This window comes from Lepidochelys olivacea (genome assembly GCF_965140295.1).
Source record: "Lepidochelys olivacea isolate rLepOli2 genome assembly, chromosome: 9".
Lineage (NCBI taxonomy): Eukaryota > Metazoa > Chordata > Testudines > Cheloniidae > Lepidochelys > Lepidochelys olivacea.
Window position 1 is genome coordinate 69,121,133 of NC_140419.1, and position 20,165 is coordinate 69,141,297.

General features: G+C 39.0%; 1 protein-coding gene across 1 annotated transcript in view; it reads left to right on the forward strand.

The window, feature by feature from the left end:
• LOC311526749 (uncharacterized protein) overlaps positions 1 to 20,165 on the forward strand; it is a 148,478-nt gene that overhangs the window by 30,312 nt on the left and 98,001 nt on the right. The window lies entirely within an intron of this gene.

Sequence of the window (20,165 nt, forward strand, 5' to 3'; positions counted from 1 at the left end):
TTGATAAAAATGCCTTCAGGAGACATAAGCTTCTCTAAAGATGTCATACACAAAACTACCTACTGGTATAAAGTACCTACACCATATTTACGCAAAGAACAATGAGCAGTGGAAAAAACACAATGACCATATTTGAATAATTAACAAACCTTTAAAAACAAAACTATTTCTACCTGAATCTCAGCTGTGGTAAATCAGTGTTAGCTCATTGTGTTTAATTTAAGCTGATTTATTCCATCTGAGGATCTGGAATCCTTGTGGGCTTTTTTTTTTTAAAAAAAGCAGTTTCACTATTTCTTTGAATATAATTTAAAATTACATATTCCCTTAAAACTGTTTAGCCTCTGGAGAGGCCTGAGAGTAAATCAAATGATATTTAACTTCATTGAAAAAATGACCTGTGTAGTCATGTACTTTAGGTCCCTACCACTGAGCAATGCAGAAGTGAACCAAATCCACGGTGCCAAGCAGATGGTGGGAATATTGCTTCGTGTGATGCTTTCCATCCCCCTACAAAAACATCCTCACAATCCAGGAGCTATGCAGATAAAAAAAAAACAATACAGGGGCATGCGTCCTTTCATTGTCTGACAAACTACAGGAAAAGTCATGGGAAATTCTTACTTCTGCTTGATTTCTCAACATCTTTCATCAGCTAGTCTAAAAATTGACCCATCACCATAATTAGAAGAACAAACACAGTTGTTCATGCAAAAATATTTAAATCAGCCCTCCTGGTTCCATAATGCTTTCTGTTTGAGGATCTGAAAGAACTTTAGACATTGAATTTTCATTTCAATCATCCCTGGGAAGTAAGTATTTATTAATCCCTTTTCAAAGGAGGAGTCATGGAAATGTTAAGTGAGTTGTCCAGAGTCACACAGGAAGTTTGCATCAGAGCTAGGGATCAGTCTTAGGCTTCCTAGCTCTCAACTGTGTACATCACTAGAAAGAATAATAATTTCTTGGCTTTGCTGGCTCTCCTTAGAAGCAGTTCAGTTCAACCTGGAATAGGAAAATTATCAGCTCTCAAAAAATCTCCAGCCAGTGAGTTTCACACACAAGCAGAGCTGAAATTTTAGTGTGAAAAGCATACTATCACCACGCAAAATCCAGCCTGACTTAAAACTTTACTAAAAGAATCTGAGTTAATCATTTTTCATCACTCATCTACTGACCCTTACAAGAATTTCCCTACATGGTCTCTGGACCGTGGATTTTCACTTCAGTCAGTGTCAGTACTTCTAAAGGCACATTTGTATGAGCATACCATTTCTTACCTGTAGAATCACAAGTCTTTAATGTTTATGATAAGAATGCAAATACACAGTAAAGTAAAATAAACACAAATGTGTGTACATGTATCTCAGACTTAGCTATCGTCATATTGGAACTAAACATAAGTATTATATGAAGACTGAACCCTCTGGTTTTGTAGCATGTCTCCTCTGGTGATGTTCCCTCCAAGGCAGAGATTGCATGAAGAGGTTATTACAGTTGCTCTTTCTGTGCCTGAATAGGCAGTTTTCTCTTAGCAATAGTTCAGTGAATGGCAATCTTTCCATTTCCATTCCACTTCAATGGATTTTAGATCAAGCCCAGTTTGCTCTTGTTTTTTTTTTTTTAAACAGGAAGTTTTAAGGGATGTTTGTTTATTTTTCGTTAAAACAAATAAACCACTATTATTTTGGAAATACAGAGAACAAGATAAAAAATCATCCTGAAGTTTCCCATTGAATTCAATTGTTTTTTGTGCAAATGAAGTAACATCAGAATTTTTTAAAATACCTTTTTTGTTTGTTTTTTTTTGCTCATTCTAATTTATTTTGATAAGTCTTGTGATTGTAACTCAGTCTAGAGCTAAAGAATGAAGTCTCCACAGAGCTCATTATGCCTAATTCAACCTGAAAATTAAATCTGCAATTTAACTTTTCAGAAGCAATGTCTCCTGTAGTGGAAAACAATAGATTCCTACAGTGGTTCTACTATTATAAAGCTGTATCATGAAATTTTAATAGGTCATTCAATATGTTGTGGCCTTGGGCTATTGATAAGCTACAATTGATAATTGTACCCATGTCTGTGGAAAACATGTAATTCAGAAACCTTTTTTCTTTTCACATGTAACAATTTAAACCTTATTTAGTTTTCTTGTAATAAACTGGAGCTTTGTCAGACTTGTCTCCCTACAACAAAGCTTCTCAAAGGCAGGTATCTGTTTGTCTGTGTAATATCTCTTTCCTACCACTGAAACATTGCACATTTATTCCAGGAGTAGTGAAAAGAGACCTGCATCCTATTAAAGAGCAGAGCTTTCAGTGGATAGAGTTGCATATATTTTCACTTTCCTTCAGGGCCTCTGGTTTAGTTAGTTATTATTTAATATGATTTTCAGGAGTCCAAGCACTGGATAGGCTCCTACCCATGAATCTTCAAGCTATATATTAAGTATTTATTAGACAGAAACCAAAGCAGGAAAACAGCATTCCTTTTCCAGAGGTCTAATTTAGTCCAAACACAAATCAATGCATAACCATGCCTAGTATTCTTCCAGCAAACACTATATTTTTAATATGCACTTTTCCCCATAAGTAGAAAAATATTAACTACTTATATTTTTAAATGTGTAAAATAAATGTGTGCATTTCTGATCAGTAAAAATAGAAAGAAGAAAACTGACCAGGTTGGGTGTTTGTGGAAAGTCTGAATTTCCCAATGTCTTTGGATCTGTTCAGGGGTAAAAGTGACACAGTTTTTCCTGCATAGCTCTACAGTAATCATAGGGTGAAGATTTGCTTCCCAGCATTTACCTTTAAATCGTCAAATTCTTGTCTGTGTAGCGACAGCTTAGACACATGCTGGATCAATGCTAGTATGGTAAGGCAGACGAAATCCAGGTCATGAGACCAAAGACTTGTATGCTGCTTTTTTTTTCAATGCCTTTGGAAGAGAGTGGGTGGCCTAACACTTTCAAAGGAGAACTCCTTCAGTGGTGGCCACAGCATTTCTGTGATCTTTTGAATTCACCGTCCAATATCAGAGACAAGGCACTAATAAGAATAGTAAATCAGCCAACATGTAATGACAATGTGGATCATACCCTTCCCTTGATGAATTTAGCATGGCTATCAGTGTCATGAAGAACTGCAGGGGTCCCATATCTAACGGCATTCCTGCAGAAATACTCAAGTACAGAAGGAGAGCCTGCTGAAGGGACTGCCTGGACTATTTCTTAATATATGGAGTACTGAAGATGTACTTCAAGACTTCAGACACCACCACTGTCACCATATACAAAAGGAACGGTGAAAAGTCAACCGTGGCAACTATTATGGGATCTTGTTACTCTCTGCCATTGGAAAGGTTCTGACTAGAGTTCTCTTTTGAACATCTGCTACACAACATGGTTAATCATGTGCTACCAGAGTCGCAATGCAGTTTTAGGCCAATGCAAGGAATGGCAGGCATGGTATTTGTAGCCCAGCAGATGCAGGAGAAATGCAGAGAACAGGAACTTTACAGTCTTTATTGACCTGGCTACAAGCTTTTGATACCATCAGTAGACCCAGGCTTTGGCAATTATTACCTAAGTTTGGTGTTTCAGAAATATTCACCAACATTCTGAGGCTATTTTACGATGGAATGCTCAGATGACTCTGCATAGATAGTGTTCTGCCGGCCCCATTTCCTATCACCTCACAATCAAGCTCAAAAAGAGGTCCTGTATAAACCTGTGCAAGGGAAATCCTGCACAAAACCAAAAGTCACCATCGGCAACACACAGCTGAGTGCTGTTACAGACTTCTGCTATCTTGGTACTATATTGTCTAATGATGTTACTATAGACAAGAGCAGACAAGTCATATCAATAGAGACAATTCATCAATTGGCAGACTATCAGAGTCAGGCATCAATATGGTATTAAGAGCTGTCAAGGTTCCTCCCCCACTCTGAACTCTAGGGTACAGATGTGGGGACCTGCATGAAAAACCTCCTAAGCTTATCTTTACCAACTTAGGTCAAAACTTCCCCAAGGTACAAAATATTCCACCCTTTGTCCTTGGATTGGCTGCTATCACCACCAAACTAATACTGGTTACTGGGGAAGAGCTGTTTGGACGCATCTTTCCCCCCAAAATACTTCCCAAAACCTTGCATCCCACTTCCTGGACAAGGTTTGGTAAAAAGCCTCACCAATTTGCCTAGGTGACTACAGACCCAGACCCTTGGATCTTAAGAACAATGAACAATCCTCCCAACACTTGCACCCCCCCTTTCCTGGGAAATGTTGGATAAAAAGCCTCACCAATTTGCTTAGGTGACCACAGACCCAAACCCTTGGATCTGAGAACAGTGAAAAAGCATTCAGTTTTCTTACAAGAAGACTTTTAATAAAAATAGAAGTAAATAGAAATAAAGAAATCCTCCCTGTAAAATCAGGATGCTAGATACCTTACAGGGTAATTAGATTCAAAACATAGAGAACCCCTCTAGGCAAAACCTTAAGTTACAAAAAAGATACACAGACAGAAATAGTTATTCTATTCAGCACAGTTCTTTTCTCAGCCATTTAAAGAAATCATAATCTAACACGTACCTAGCTAGATTACTTACTAAAAGTTCTAAGACTCCATTCCTAGTCTATCCCCGGCAAAGACAGAATATAGACAGACACACAGACCCTTTGTTTCTCTCCCTCCTCCCAGCTTTTGAAAGTATCTTGTCTCCTCATTGGTCATTTTGGTCAGGTGCCAGCGAGGTTACCTTTAGCTTCTTAACCCTTTACAGGTGATAGGAGCTTTCCCCTGGCCAGGAGGGATTTCAATTTTCATATTTATGACAAGCGCAAACCAAGTTAAGACTATAAAGCGGTTGTGCTATCCCACTTCTTGTATTGGTGTAAGGCCTGGACCTACAACAGGCACTAGATTAAGCTCCTAGATAAGGTTCATTGATGACATCTGTGTGCCATACTCCTGCATCAAATGATAAGATCAAGTTACCAATAATGAAGTTCTGGAATGTAGTCACTGCACAGGGCTTGAAGCCATGCTTATTGCATCAAAGTTACAATGTGGACTGGTCATGTGTTGAGTATAGATGAACCAAAAGGCCAAAGCAGTTGCTGCCTGGTGAACTGAAAGTGGGCAACCGCATATGAAAAGGCCAGAATAAAAGCTTCAAGGACACACTGAAGCAGTTGAAACAGTGCAACATTGACATTTAGAACTGGGAGTCATCACTGACTGCTGGATCATGCTGGCAGTCTGTAGTCAGCGATGAGGTTACCTGGTTCAAGATTAATTGCCGTAAGTATTTTGAGGCACGGAGGCTAAATCGTAAACAGCAGCAGGCACAAATTGTAATTCCTTCCTCAACATTGAGCTACCTATGCACTTTATGAGGAAGGGACTGCCAGTCGCACTTCAGTCTTATTAGCTGCAAATGTACTCAAAAGACATAAAACTGTCATCAACGTCATCTTCAGCCACCACCACAAACAACAACTACAACAAGCCTGAGATGGGAAGGAAGGATGGTCTTGTAGTTAAAAGTTGGACTGAGACTTGAGAGATTTGGATTCTACTTCCGGTTCTGTCACAAAGGACCAGGAAGAGATTTCCCTCTTCCCCTCCCCCCCATACATACACACTGTCCATTGTATTCTGGGTTGTTGTTTGTTTAATCTCCTTCCTCTGACGTGTCCAAATGGCTAGTGTCCTGTGGGCTGTAATATTTTGGATTCATTTCAGTTGTTGGGGTTGATTTGCAGGTTCCTGGGTGGGGTTGGTGGCCTGTGATAGACAGAAGGTTAGACTAGATGATCTAGTGGTCTCTTCTGGCCTGAAACTCTGTGACAAGCTTCCAGTATGACCTTGGCCAAGTCACTTCATCCCATTTTGTAAAATGGGGATAACAATACTCCTGTTTCCTTCCCTTTTGTTTTTTCTATTGGATTATAAGTAAGGCTACCTTTTAGTCACAGGTATTTTTAGTAAAAGTCATGGACAGGCATGGGTAGTAAACCTGACTTTTACTATATACCCCTGACTAAAACTTGGGGGGAGGGCCCTGGGGGTGCAGCCTGGGTGCTTGGGGGGCGCAGCTTGGGTGCTTGGGGGTGGTGGCTCAAGGGGGTGGCTTAGGGGGGCGCTGCAGGTGCTCGGGGGGGAGGGGAGTTGGCAGGACTGGGGCAGGTTTCCTACCCAGCTCCTGGGAAACAGTGATCTCCCATTCCTAGCTCCATGGGCTGCCTCCGCTCCACCCCAAGTTCTGGTTCTGCAGCTCCCATTGGCTGGCAACCGCAGCCAATGGGAGCTGTGGGGGTGGTTCCTGTGTGCTGAGGCAGCACGTGGAGCTAGGTGCTGAGGGAGGGGAGTTCGTGTCACCCTTCTAGGGAGCCTCCCCAGGTAAGCACTTTCCTGCACCCCAATCCCCAGCCCTGAGCCCTCACACCCCCCTCCCCAAACTCCTGCTGCTCGGGGGCGGTGGAGGGTGAGACAGCAGCAGCCAGTACGACTGGCCCAGGGGCTGCCCAAGCTGCTCAGGCGGTGCCTGGGCCAGCCATAGGGGCTGGTGCAGAAGTCACAGAAATCATGGAAAGTCACAGAATCCGTGACCTCCGTGACAAACATGTAGCCTTAATTATAAGATCTTCAGGGCAAGGATTGTTTGTAACTAAGTGGGTATATAATGTCCAGCATAATTGTTCTCCAGACTCATTCGGGGCTTTAGATGCTATTTTAATAAACTGTAGTCAGCTGGTGTGATTCATCACCAGAGACATCACATATTTAAAAAGAATACCACTAAAATACCCATATATAACTTGCAAAAAGAAAAGGAGTACTTGTGGCACCTTAGAGACTAACCAGTTTATTTGAGCATGAGCTTTCGTGAGCTACAGCTCACTTCATCGGATGTAGCTCACGAAAGCTCATGCTCAAATAAATTGGTTAGTCTCTAAGGTGCCACAAGTACTCCTTTTCTTTTTGCGAATACAGACTAACACGGCTGTTACTCTGAAATATATAACTTGGTTAACCTAAATTGACCAAGGAAGTGCAGGTTAGTTTGGAGGTTTTCTGATTTTCCTTCTGTGACAAGTTTACAAAGAAACTATTATAATCGGCTTGTGAGAAAAGTTTAATTGCAATATTTCTGAAAATATTTGTATTTATTCTATAGTTGTCATCATTTCCATGATAATTTTATACACTTTCCATGACATTTTGGGGTGTAGTTTCAAGTTAAAAAGAGGGAAAAGGAGGATACTGGTTGTCTCTAAGGCTCTTAAAGCTTCAGCTTTCAGTAGTGCATTGAGGAAGATGGATGTGAGCAACAATGCCTCTCAAAGCTACAGCTAAACAACATTTTAAGTTAAGTGTCTTAGAACTTGTGGGTGTAGAGGGAAGGTGAACCTTGTAATCCAATTAGTTGGAGGAATCAGCAGATTTTTCCCCCCTCCAGCACATGAAAAGCATTTAAAACACTACCCTATATAAGAGGCAACGTTTACTAGGTAAAGCACAGAAAGGGTCAATATGCTCTCTATTACTGAAGAGTAGGCATTTTGTGCATTTGGAGGCAGTTATTAGACTTTTTATCTCAGAAAAGATGGCATCTTCTGAATGATTTGACCAATGCTGACGCCTTTTCCATTCCTGAAGACAGTACCTTACACCAATCCTGAGTGCTGGATCAAAGTACTGGTCTCAAATATTAATTTCTTTGTTTTTTCTTTGTGGATTCAAGCTGCTGCTCTTCCTCCTTTGGCGTAAGTAGTGCTAGAAAAGGGAAATAAACTGTGAAGTTAGCTTTTCAGCTGCTCCCATGCTATTGGCTTTCAATGTCTTAGCAGACCTGGGGGTCCCAGCTTTAAGATTCATGACAACTGCCTATCTCTTGGGACTCAGCTAGGATCACCACCTGTATTTCAGGTGAAGACACAGTCATGAAGTGGGATCCATCCATGGTACAATCACCAAGGACTTACACCAGAGATGGTTTATGACCATGAGAGGATGTAGCTATGGTTGCTGTTGCTCAGGTAATAATCCCAATGAAAAGATAGCATTCAAAGTAATGGTATGCTCTTTTCTATTACTAATAGTTGCTAAGATGTCATTTTGTGTGTTTCCTGAATACTCTCATACCCTGGGGGTGTTATTTCCAGACCCTTTTTCCCTTAAATTTTTTGACTTTCTATTTGTTTTTCTCTTCAAAAAATCATGATTAATACATTTCTAAAGCTATTTTTGAGTTAGTAACCTCTCACGTGGCGTGGGAGAATTATTGAAGGAAAGCCATTTTCTGATGCAAATCCTCTGTTGTGTTTTAGTTTTGGGGTTGCTTTTAAAAAAAAGAAAGTACATAATTTTAAAACCTTGCTCAATAAAAATAATCCTCTATAGAAAGAATAGCATCAGAGTTTGAGTGTCATGCCACTAAGGAGAAAAATAAAAGCCTATTACATTGCTCACGCTGTCATCCAACATTATCCACCAAATATAAACTACTTATCAGTTATGATTTCTTTTACCTGATATCCAACTAATTCCATTGTTTTTTCTTAAATAATTCCATCGGTGACACTGATATGATCATCAGTGGCATCCAAGACTTTATTTACTTAATCCCTTTCTACCTTTTTATTCCATTCCCATGTCTTCCATTTGTTCTTACCCTTGCATACTCCAGCTAGCTTTACAGAATTCTTCTTTAAAATCAGCCATACTTCAGGAACACAACATGTGAAAACATGACTACTTCTGAACTTGGGGGTAAGCGGATACCACCTCCTTTTCTCCTGTATGCATGTTTCCCTAGTGTGTGTGTGTGTAGTGGGTTGTTTGTTTTTTACTGTGATCACTTCCTAAATCTCTGCCTCTGCAGGTGGTGCTTTCAGGAGGGATGTTCTAGTCCTGAAATCCCTGATTCAATGGGACTGGGATGTGCTAGTTCCAGGAATTGGGTCAAAACAACTGTCCCATCTAAGAAATGCATCAAAATGCATAATTTTAATGCGTTATCAAAAAGGCAACTGGTGCTGGTTTGAAACCTGACTTGAACAAAGGTAAAAATCATCAGCCCACTACAGCTGAAAGAGAAACTCCATTAAATAGTTGAATATGCTCTTCCCAGAACTGGAGCCACGGAGGCTGAGAACACTTACAAATTTATGGTTTTCTGCTTAGCTCAAATGCTAGAAACCTTGAACCATAAATGTTGCTCTCTAGTTACATTTTTTGGTTCATATTGTGTTCAAGTTCCACTATTACAGGACCTTCCATTTAATCACTGATTCCTGTCAATAAACTAATTTGATTCAATGCTTCCTTCTCCAGAATGCTCCTCAAATGAAATTTTGTAAAGCCTAATTTAAGAGGAATAGCAGACAAATCTAAATGACTATAATTACCTTTATTATGATTAAACTTCATTGTATGAAAAGCTGCATTACAGGAAAGGCTGCATCAACTATTTACCAGAAGACACATGATGTTGATGATGAAAGAGTTCAAATGAAATAAATAGAACACACACACAATGTGATGATGCTGATCAATAAATTCTCTTCGGATAGAGGTAATTAACAAATTCAATCTGTTGTGATTTGAGAATCCCAAGTGATTTGAGAATCTTTAGGAAGAGAAATGCTAAAACCTTTGTCAACAGTAAGAGATCACATTTGTAAGATTCGTCCCGTCAGAGTTTAAAACAATAAAACGTGTATACTAGAAATGAAGTTCTGCTGCACATACAATGGAATAGAATGCAAACAAAATGGCTCACATGATTAAGCACACACAGGAGATGAACAAAGAACAATGGAAAACATTGGCTTATGAGGTCTCTTTCCATGGAAAATCCTGGAAGTTTTTTGAAAATATCCACAAATATTTTGCATGGTTCAGTTTAATAAAAAGTGAACTGCAAATCTGTTGGCAGGTGGCCTTGGATTTAAAGCAGTAATGTTGGGGCAAGGACTATGTCTACCAAACGTAGAGCAGTAAAGGATCCATGAGAATGGATGATCCTGGCACTGCAGATCTTTAGTCATTTGTGTGTAGCGGGCTGTCTCTACTTACGTATCTCAATCCTTCTCCCCATAGATCTTGCCACATAATTGGCTATTCTGCCATGCTCCCACTGACTCCTGCATCACAGTTTTCCACACTGTTCCCTGACAAGAGAGGCTGAGGCCCTGGAGTAGAAACTTATGCAGCAATTCACCATGTAAGTTAGGAAATGTTTCAATGGTAGCATGCTGCATAAAGCAGCTATACCTGCCTGATGACCGTGCCCCTTCAGTGCACAGCTTTAAGTACATATTGTTGAGTAAGAGCAAGGGGGCAGTGGTAGCTACTTGGTGAAGGGGACAGTGCTTCATAACCATCTTGTCCTCTGCCTAATCAATGAGTGTTTCCTTCTCTCTGTGCCATATAGCCAATGCCTGAGGGTCCTTGTCGTTGTCCTTTATATACAGGAAACACTGGACACCAATTTTTAATGATGTCTTCTTTTTATATTTAAACTGAGACTGAAATTAAGCTTTGTGATAGACCAATTAACTATGACCAAGGCCTCTAGTATTTTGTGATGGGAGAATTTTCTCCATAATTTTCTTTTTGTTGCATAATTCATTCTTCTATGATGATTTCTTTGTGTGATTGTAAGAAGTCTCTGTCTACAATTCCTTTTTGCCTGGATTTGCTGTGCCCTTTCCCTGGGATGACGGATTTATTTGAATTAATTTTAATTGGCAAATACATTATTCACATAACTGTGGCAGAGATAACGTTGCATTGAAGCCCCTTGTCACAAATCAATTGTCACAGGAGTGGCTGAAAGCATACCATTGTTCAGTAAAGCACTTAGCCTGCATCCCTTGCACACTACTCTTAGAAAGGAACAGCGTTTATATAAACTAATACTTAAAGGCATATGTCTCGAGTAAATCAAATAAACAATAAATTGTTACTACAAAAGACATGTAATTCCAAGAATGACACTCATTATCACAGGTTTCAGAGTGGTAGCCATGTTAGTCTGTATCAACAAAAAGAACAAGGAGTACAAGAATAATTCTCTAAGGTGCCACAAGTACTCATCGTTCTTTTTACTCATTACCTTTCTTTCTTTCTTTCTTTCTTATTATTATTCTCACTACCTATACATACAATATATCCCAAATATCTGAGAATATCTCACATTTTTAGAACTATGTTAGTCTTATTCATAAGAATTAGGCTGAGTGATCTACCTGAATGACGGGGTTGTTGAACCATAGTTTGTATTTAACTGTGTTGTGTTGTCACTCTGACATGCATGATAAAGCTCCAGTAGCATGACAAAAGGTTTCCCATCCTACCCTAATTGAAGAGGGCACTATAAAGGGTATGATAGTTTAGGCCTATAGTGTTGCCATTGGATATATACTCAGCTTCCTTCCCAAGCACTATTCAGCATATTTGTATCAAACTTCAAGACATTTGAAATGAGATTCCAGTTTGCATTTTGATGTATTCCTGAACCTCAAGCCATGCCCACAGATATTTAACAAATGTGGGTGGGAATCTCCCTCCTGCCCATCTCTAAACAGCAATATCCTTTCCAACAAGCCCTGGCACCAGCTGCTTTGGACCTCAGAGGTTTTTGTGGGATTGTTGAGGCTGGGGCATGTTTAGGGGGTAATGAGGGGCCTCTGGGAGTGACAGCAGTTAGGGAAGCAAGGATGGTTCCCCTTTGAGATACCAGTTTTTTCATTGAACCTCTAGTACAACCTGAAGGGGTTATTTCATTCCCAGCCCATGAGAACCAAATGGTAAGGTTCAGTTTGTTAACCCAGTAACAAAGCAAACCTTGCTAGCATGCAGAGCCTGCCACACATTATGTACCTTTCTGTACAAAGGTGTATTTAAGGCAATACCTTGAAGTGCACATAGCAGTTAAACTTTAATTGTACCTGTAACACACTTCATTAGAGTCAAGGTGATTTGAGCCACCCCTCTAAATGTATTCCTCACTAGTAATAAGAAAAAAAGTTGTACAAATCAGATCTGGAAAGAGATTGAGGAAAATTAAGGCTCCCAGTGCTATCTACTGAGATAGATGTGCATACTTCAATGTATTTATAATATCCAGAAAATATACAATTGTTTTGATAAAAAGTTTTAAATTGTCAGTGTTTCAACCATATTTCAGTTGCATTAACTGCATATAGCGCTTTGCTCTGAGACACTTGAAAATGTGACCCTAAGTCTTTGCTCAGTTTATGATTTACCAGCAGTGAGCAAAGATTTTTCTACCACTCTAGTAGGCACTGCATTTTCTAGCAGGTACAATATGGGTCTGAGAATTAAGAGATTAGGGAGCTTTTTTATAGCTTTGAGATCCATTGATGAGCTTTAGGGCAAGGACTGTTGGTGACTATGGTTACATGGTGCATGGAACAATGGGGTCCAAATGTGCTTTGCTTCTAGGCACCAATGCAATATAAATGTTAAATATAAAAAGCAACAAACAAACAAAAAATGTTCTAAGGGAGAGATCTGAAAAACAAAAATTGAAGTTAGGCACCCTACTTTCATTGACTTTCAGTGGAAATTGGGCAATTAACTGGCTTTTTGTGCATTTTGAGAATCTTCTCCTTAGGACTTCATTACAAATTAATATTTCCATTGCAGCAGCATCTAGAAGCCAACCAGGTTGGAGTAACCAGTACCACAGCCATCACTAAATCATCCTATGTTATTGTAGAGGTTTTGATTCGCAGGACCTTTTTTCTTACTAGTGAGAGTTTTGTGGTGGGAGTTTCTAGTCAGAATGAAGCATAGTTATTTGTTGTACGATAGAATTCTAGACCTTCCACAGACAGCAGGGCCCCATTCTGCTGGTTGCTGTACATATGCACAGTAAGAACTTGTACCAAGAAGTACTGTGGTCCATTGCCTGGAGAAAGGATTGTTAATTGATAGTCCTCTTTGAGTTTATTAAGACTGTCCCATTAACTTCTGCCATAATGTGCTCCAAAGGCAACTCTATTCCATGTCAGGTTACAGAAAGTTACTATTAATGCAAGGGAATACTTTTATTAATCAATAAACCAATTCCCTGTCTACAAGCAAAATGTTCTTTTGAAGAAATGGTTCTATAGAGCTTCATAAATATTCAACTCCCCCATTAGCCCAGTTATGTATACAACGATAGGTTTCTAAACGTGTGCATTTTGTAACCAAAAAACACTTTTTAAATTAAAAGCGAATTCTGTCTCAGACACCAACCTGCTGGTTTCAGGTAGACATAATTCAGAAATGTAGTAGTTACAACTTGCATAGTTCTTTATTAACAGCAGGGGAAACAGGAGAGGCCAACAATTCACCCTCACAGAATTGTCTTTGTCGAGGACATTAGAGGGATGACAGTACCTGACATATCTGCATTAAAAATACATCTGTTTCACAAACGGCAGGAGAGAAGCAGATAAAGGGTATTTTAGTACTTACATGACTCTCTTTGATGGTACCAATCTAAAATTCATATTGTGTCCAATTTAAAACAGCATCTGATTACACAGCACTGTATATTCCTTAAAGATATTTAGGAACAAACACTAGTGTACATAAGCACTTTTAATTAAACTGAAGGAGGGAGGTTGAAGTTTTTTTTCTTTTCCCTCAATTTTTTAAGTGTACTTAGCGCTTACCAAAGTATCAGCTGCTAGTGGAAACAAAGTAGGTACAGAATTAGAGAGATGGGGTGAGAGGCCTCAGCACTGGTGTGACTCGTATGTGTTGTGGAAGGACAAAACTCAACGGCCAGCTATTACTAAGGCATCATAACTTTTCATGTTGCTTTACATCAGGTAAATATACCCTAATAAGGGATATACTACAGTCTCTTTCCCCTGGTACAGATAGGTAATTTTATTATTAATGACAATTATGTGTATATATAGCTAAGAAATCATCCCTTTGTTATGGCTTGTTCCCATTATTATAAAAGTGGCATGTTTAATGCTGTTTGTTTATTGCAAATGCCACCTCACTGAAACCTGACATTTCCTGATTAGTCTCTTGCCCAGCTTGAATTACTTCATTATTCACAAAAGGAACAGCTGAAACTTTTTTGTCTTATAGAAAATTGTTCATTAGCAACAGCAAATAACTAACATTAGCCAACTTGAAAAGCACAGTTTAGAGTGCCTGATTGTTCAGTGATGAAGTATATGCATAGCAGATTATTTTCCCTCAACAGAATTCGTGGTTGGGCTATTTGTGCAGGTTGAGGGATGGAAAGGGCTGACAGGGAGGTACAGAGCAGGGAACTGTGTAAAGAAAACACAGAACATATATATAAGAATTTAATGTTAAAGGCTTTATTCTTTCCCTGATGTGCATTTATCTCCTAATGTTGGAAGTCACATGTGCACATGGAAGCCCTTAAGAGGGAGTGATTCAATTTGCATTTTTTCTTTTAAAAAAACAGGCCTGATTCTCCACTCTTTTACACCAGTTTTATGCAAGTGTAACTCCAGTATGGCTCTTAAGACCAAAAAGCCCCGCATCCCATGTGTGTATCAGAAGCATCAGATACTCCCCACATGAAATCATAGCCCCATTGAAATCAGTGGCAGTATTCCCAGTGACTTCAATGGGGTCAGTATTTTACCCCCATTTCTATTCCCTTTTCTACTGCAGCCTGTTTGCTTTTGCCAGATGGGTCTATCTTCCCAAAGGGCCCTCCTAAATATATGGGGAATGGTCATATCAATCTGCCTATATAGGAAGATGAGACCCTTCTGGGAGAAATTCTTTGATTTTTCTTTACCATATTCGGTAGGTTCTGCTCTAGCATCTACCTATTTGCTCTATATAGCAATCAGTCTGCGTCTTTTCCATTCACAATTTTAGCAAACCCTGGTTGTCAGAAGCTGTAGCTGCCAAACTTGAGTTTGCTGTATAGTGTACATTCATTCTGTACACCACTTGGCTGCATGACAAAACACACTACATTCTTCACTCTGGGTAATAAATATGTCACTCCCCGCCTCCCTTCCCCCCGCACACACACATATGCATAGAGAGTAAACGACTGCGTGCTTCCAAATTTCACAGGTGTCCCTGCCTCCATCTGGGTTCTAATTGAGTGACTTGTTCTCTTTACACCTCGCTGAGAAATAAGCTAATTTTATTTGTTTTGTTTTTAACTCCCACCTCTTGGCCATGCACTTCTGGTTTTCCATTCATTTCTAATTCACATGCCTAATTCCCATCCTTAAACTCCCACTTTAATTCCTTTTGTATATGGACTCTGTATGTGTTCTCTTTCTAGCTCTTGCTTTTCCTACAGCTAGAGGGGTTAATTTATGGTATATTAATGGTTTATTTGAAGGTTATACCATGTCATCAGCTACCGAAAATGCATTTGTCTTTTTAAGGGTTGGCAATTTCCTTATAAATTGCTTACTGAATATACCTAAGGCATTTAGAATGAAATGGGGAATCTTTATGATATAGAAACTCCATTTGCACTGGTTGCTGAGGAGTTATAATTTTTCTGTCATGTAAATAAATTGTAAGATATTTATACATCTTGGTACATTATGCAGCATGCTTGTATTATAATATTAATTCTTAATAGCTTATTGTGAGACAAAGCACAAACCAAACCATTACCAAGAGTACTGGATGTTTGTATCATCGCTGTGCACAAGAAACCTTTCTAATGCTTTTGCCCTGGTCACCAAGGAAGATAGTTGGTCTGAACCTTTCCCCTTTAATGCTGAGATAATTTTGCATTAGCACAGCACATCAAGAAATCCTAGCACTCACTACTAGGCTAAAAAAATATATGAATAGCTCTGCTGAGGAGGGAGAATGTGAAAGAAAGTTGTGGAAGATTGACAAGTGCTTTAATGAAAGAAGGAGTTGAATCATGTTATCTACATAGGCTGTACATCATATTTGGCCATGATTCACGTAATTTACTTTGCTGCTGATAGACACAAACCTATCTATCTAATATGTTGTACCTCTGCTGATTCCCCATGTGTAAGATTATAAGAGGATTCTTTCATATCTCTAATAGTAAAGGTCCTATTGTTGGTATACTATCCCAGGTTTTTAGCTTTTTCTCACAACTTTGTCTCTATATTTTGGAGTCATCCCACTAATTAATACTTGTGCGCTATATTCTAAGATAATTGTCTTGTTTACATTTACTTCTCCAATTTCTTTCAGGGCTCCTTTCAGATTCAAACTGCAATGGGAGTTACCACTACAATGCTTTTAATATCAAGTACCTTAACTGTGAACAACCACTTTTCATTACACCTCACCACTAGCCACCCAACATAAACGTATCACAGCAGAGTTTGCTAGAAATGCTGCTGATAGAGGCAAAATCTAGGATGTAACCAGCATATGGATTAAACTAGTAGTAATGTTTTTAGTTACAACATTCATTATGGTATTGTAATTGCTGATAAATTATCTCTATTCATATTCTGTGGATTTTATGTGCGGTTACATATTCTAACATAGTTTAACTCAAGAAATGCAGCTAGCATTGTTAGGATTCATACCAAAACACCTAACTGATGTTGGCAATGTTTCCAACAATATATATAAGCACCACTAAATACGTCTACTTTAAAAAAAAGTCTTATTTTTTCAGTATAGATTTAGAACATAGCAAATACTATAGATGCATATACAAGCACACACGGATATAATGTATATGTAACAAGAAAATAAAGCTATTCTAATCTTGTGCGATAATCTGACCAGACCAAGGGCATCTATGACACATATTGTGTATTTTATTAGCTAGCACCTTTTTGAACAATCAAGCCAAGTTTTGTGTCATCTTTAAATAATTGTGTCTCCCTGCCACACCCGTCTCTTTCTCTCCAGTAAACTGGTCAAGGCTCTCCTGGCCCAAACTTTTCCTAGCAGATAACAATCAGTGAAGCCCGGAGCCTGAGCACCTCTGTAATGTTTCTTTGCAATGCTCAGCCCCTGCCACTGGGCATTCGTAAAAGTTCACTGCTCTGTTAAAGGTCTGTTAATGTCTCTGGGGTAAATACACTGTTCCCTTCAAACACAGCACTGAATTGGTTTACAGTAAAATTAGAACAAGATTGTTAACAAAAGAGCATGGAGTAAGTGATACCAAGTAAAAGAGATATAGGTAGAGATGGTTACAAGCAAATAAAAGTGAAAACATGCTTCTAAGAGTCTAAACCTTAATCTAGCAAGATTGTCTTTGTTCAAGATGGTTTCTTTTACCCAACAGTCTCTCTTCCTGCTTTTTTATTGGCCAGCTTGGCCAAGACCCATTACAGAGATCAAATCACTTAGTTTCTTTATCTCCTAAAGTGAAGGAGAAAGATAGAGTCTCTCTCCATTCCTTTCATCCCCAAAGGAATGTTTTTGTCTTACAAGACAGGATGGTGTCCTGGCGATTCTGCCTCTGGTGTGTCTCTGAGGTGCGGAAGCCAAATTAATTCTCAGTCTCTAGACTTCAGGAACATGATAACACCTGCCAGTTTAGCTCGCTGGCTTTATTGACAGGTAATATGTAAACTGAGGTAAACTCACATTCCTTTCTCTAGAACAGACCAGTTTATCACCTTTATCTGGGCTAGACTGTCTGGTCTTAAACATGTTCTAGTAACATCATACAGAGGGAATTTATAACTTCACATATAAAGTTAACACAAATGTGAAATGATCTAGAGAGGCTCAGGAGTATGAGTATCAACCTCAGGACAGATTCTTAAGAAGCTGTGCGCAAACCCCAAATTGGTTGAGTTGTATACTTAGATTTCATCAATGAAGTATCAAGTGTGAACTCCTCAAGCAGTATAATAGCCTTCATAAGTAATCACTGATAGTCCCCTTGAGTACAGTACTCCATTCTATCTTGCTGCCAGGCAAGCTTGCTTTTGTGATAGATGATCTCTTACACCAAAAATCACAATAATATTCAGGTTATTCCCAGTCCCAAAGGACCAGTCATTTATCCGTGGTCAGTTACACTATAGATCTCTCACAAAAGACAACACTTATAGCCAATCCTATAATACACTAACTAAAGGTTTAGTAACTAGGAAAAAAATTAAAGAGTTATTTACAAGGTTAAAGCAGGTAAACATACACACACATGAGTTAGCCTTAGGTTCCAAAAGGTAATAGAAACAGCTATAATGTGCAAGTTCTATATGTCCTTTAGGGCTAGCCCAGGCCAAGCACTGGGGAACTTTTGAATATGCTTTGAAATCTTTGCCCCTCAGAGTTCAAGCAACATAGACATATAGTTCCTTCTTGTCAGGGAAATTTATTCCCTTCCCCCCTGAGTTCAAGCTGATGGGATGAGTCCACTTGCACATCTCCTTTTCTTGGGTGTTGGGGGTGGGGGAGCAATCAACAAAGTCTTTGTTCTTTGACGTTTCACAGTGGCTTATTTGGTTTCAATGGGCCTTCTTGGTGGCAGGGCCTAACACCTTTGGTAGGAAGCCAGTATTTATACATTAATTAATACTTCTGTCCTGTTTGATTTACACAATTACAGAGGATTACAATGCAAATATTTAATACCACCTTCTAACATGGGATACAGCTTTTATGAGTAAGAATAATACACGAAGCATCCTACAAGTAGTTCAGAAAGGGTACACACATTCTTATAAATCTAATATCTATTTTAACAATACTAACACAAAGGAGAGCCAGAGTGGTTTCTAGCTAAGCATTTGTCTATGTTCTGTGTGGCCTAGGGGGCCTTGGCATGAGCTGGCACCTGGCCTGCCAGCATCACAACATTCATTTTTACAATGATATTAATAACCAGCATCCTATTTGCTTTCATATGACACTTCACTAAGCATATTTTATGCCAGTATTATTGTGGCATGGTAGAGTGTGAATACCCAGCGTAAATAATCAAGTGTTGGTATGCCACCAATTAGACAGGCCAGGCCAGAACATTAGGCATCCTAAGGTTGTAAAGAGAGATTCAACTGGAAGTATAAGAGAAATTGAGAACATATATATGTTGTGGAGTTCTCTCATTCAGTCCAACCAGAACTTCAGGGAAGTTATGTATGTTTGGCTGGGGCAAGCAGAGTGTGTGTGTGTGTGGCAGAGAGTGTGTATGGAGGCAGGAAGCATATTAACTAAGACCACTTAAATGACTTTCTTCTTCATCAGAGTTGAGAGAGATTTGCTGGGTTTGGTGGGTTTCTCCCAACTGATATGTAGGAAGGTCCTTATTGGTCATTCTGTCTATGCTTGATTTTGATGGCCAATATAATGATTTTTCTAATGCTACTCTTAGCTTTCTATACCAGAAGAAACCACAGAACAAATACTCCACCACCACTGATAGTATGAACTTTGGTCCAAGATTGGAAAAACAGCAATACTGTATGTCAGGAAAGACAGATGAATTAGAAAGACATTCTGGAGTAAACTGCCTATTCTATGTTTGGCTGTCACAGGCAATACTATTACTTTGAAGAACATGTACGTTTGCCAAATAGCGTTATACAAATCATTCATGGGTCCTCACTCAAAACAAGAAAGAGAAGTGATCATGAGACTGGAAGAAGGTTATTAGTTTAGTGAATGCCCACATGTATTACAAAGTTGTCACTCCCTATTGTAGATAATGGCAACTAAAGCTGTGTCTGACAATTCTAACTTCCATTTTTCTTTTTTACTTTCATGTGAAAAATGAGACTTCCAAGATCTGGAGAGCTTGAAAATACAGATAAATGATAAAAATTCTGCCTATTCCTTCAGCAAGCAGAGTTTTCTTTCTGTGGGTTTTGTCTTAGATGTATGACTTTCAGGGAAGGGACTGTGCTTTTCTCTGTTTTTGGAAAGCAATGAGAATGTTTTGGGTGCCACTGCAATATAAATAATTAGTAATAGTAAGTGTGCAGATATTGACATTTAGCATTAACTAAAAGAACAATTCCTAAGTTTGCTCACATTCTGAAACTGTGTGAAAACTACCTTTTGGGGGAGCAAAAATCTGTACGGGTTTTGCCTGAGATGACCCCTTTTTGCAGAGAAGAGCTAAAACCAAAGTGCCAAATGTTTCACTTTTTTCAGAAATGAAGGATGTGTGTATGTGTTTGTGTGTATCTATAT